Raw genomic sequence first — 2,324 nt, forward strand, 5'->3', positions numbered from 1 at the left:
TATATATTTGTTTTTTCCTTTTGTACTCAATTTCTTTGTCGTGTTCTTTGTAAATATTTACAATTTCTTCTCGCGACATAGACTTTACAACATCAACAACACGCAAAAAATCGTTTTCCATCCATTTGAATTTTGTTGGTACATTAAAACTTCCGGTTGTTATAACTATCTCTAGAAAATAGAAACAATGAATGAGAGACGGCAGAATATAATTATTTTTAATCAAAATTCAATTTGAAATAAATTCATTGAAAGTGTTGTATTTTAGAGTGTGTTTGTTGCACAGTACCTTTGGAATCGGGTTTGATGGATAAGAAAACATTATAGTCATTGACAAAAGGAGAGAATCTAAAATTTGACAATATAATTTGTTTCGACATTTCTCATTCACATCCGAAGTAAAGTGGCAATTCGATATTTCTTTTTGGAATTCCAAACGACTTTCTATATAACCCAAATCACCATTTTCAGTTCTTTGACGGATATCATAAAGGTATTTGACGTCTCGCATAATCATTGAATAACAAAATGGAAAGACTGAAAATTTGTATTGTAACTCATTAACAACCTCGAATTGGACGGATAAAATGTGATTCAGAAATTGAAGTGATTTTAAAAACAACGCAGATTCCACAAATTGTAACGACATTGGTATTCCCAAAAACGTGTATCTATAAAGTTCAGACTTGAACAATTTGCTAACTTCTTTATCGTTGATAAACTCTGTAATTTTTGATATATTATTACACACAAAAGAAGATACAATTGCGAAGAATACCCATCTTATTACTTTTTTGTGGTATTGTTAAATACCATTCATTTTCATGTGAAAAATTGATAAATAAAGAACGGATTTTGTCGTCGACAATCCAATGCAAAAATTTAAAAATTGCAATAAAACCTTTGACATACTCCAGATAAGAAAGAGCCACATTCAAGCGATGAGCCAAACAATAAACTGGTTCAATTTCCATATTAAGAACACTTTCTGAGTCCTTTTCGTTATCATTATTTTCAAAGACTTCAATGTCACTTTGTATTATTTTTCTTGATGTCAAGTCTTTTCTATTTTTTTCGAATACACTTTTTTGAATTGACATTTCATTTTTATTTGTTTGAAAATCAACCTTTTTCCTTTGCCTCAAAAGTGTAACAATAGAATTAAATCTTCCAATCATAACACCGGCTCCATCGGTTGTTATTGAAAGATATTTGCTGAATCTTCCTCCAACAAGACAATTGATCTCCAAATCCAAAATTCTACATCCACCGCCTTTCCGTTTCCAAAGTATTGTTTAAGAAATGTTTTTTACTTTTATTTGGCGTTCTTTTGAATACACAAAACGAACAATGACACCATACACTTCCTTTCCATTTCTTTTTGTTGAGTCCAATTGAAGTGAAAAATTAAGTACGTTTATAAAAGTCTTCATTGATATTATTGTATTCGTCACAATTGAGCTCCATAACTCTTCTTTCAATTGACGAGTGGCTACATGAAAGTCGACTGATTATAGTTGTGTTGGGTGCAAGAGATTCCATTAAAAGTAGTATTTGTCTTATGTAATCGATCTGTGGATAAGAAAAATGAGCAATGTTTTCAATTTCCGTTATTATAAAATACATTATGTTTCCACACGCTTTATCGCGTTCAGCCACATCAATATAATTATCATTTTTATATTGTTGAATTCCTGTGGCAGATTAGTGATATCAAACTTGTTATTACCAAAATTGTGTTGTAGCAATTTTACAACAAATAATCTCAATTCTATGGCTTTTTTCTTTTTTCTTCCTTTAACGTTCTTTCCACAAATACAATTTTACCATTTTCTTTCAAAAGTAGACTTTCAATTTCTTCCTATTTTCAATTGATTTTACTTTTTTATTAGTGTCCTCTTCGTTTTCATTAGCTACTTTCATCAGAATTTATCATAGACAATTGTAAACCCATTTGTAATTGTTTCCGAGCATTTCCAAGTGAAAATGTGTTTATTTTTGAATGTTTTCGTTTCCCTTTTTTACCCTTCCTTTCAAATTACACTTTTTCCTCTGCCAAAGCAGTGTACACTTCTGGGATACTTGTTAGTGTGTTTTTTTACATAATCAAAAGCATTGGTACTAACTTCACAAACAAATTTTGTGTGTCGTTTTCGAGGATTTTCTGTGATATCTTGTAGTTCGTAAAGTGTGGGAATCTTTAAAATTTGTATTTTTAGATGTACGGCCGTCCCCACCCCATTCAAAAAAGGGACAGGAAAAAATACCGTTTTCATTTGTTGGTCATCACCAACAAGCTCGTACCCATTAAATTTTTTTGTAAA

This window comes from Entamoeba invadens, assembly GCF_000330505.1.
Source record: "Entamoeba invadens IP1 unplaced genomic scaffold scaff_1105074725681, whole genome shotgun sequence".
Classification (NCBI taxonomy): domain Eukaryota; phylum Evosea; order Mastigamoebida; family Endamoebidae; genus Entamoeba; species Entamoeba invadens.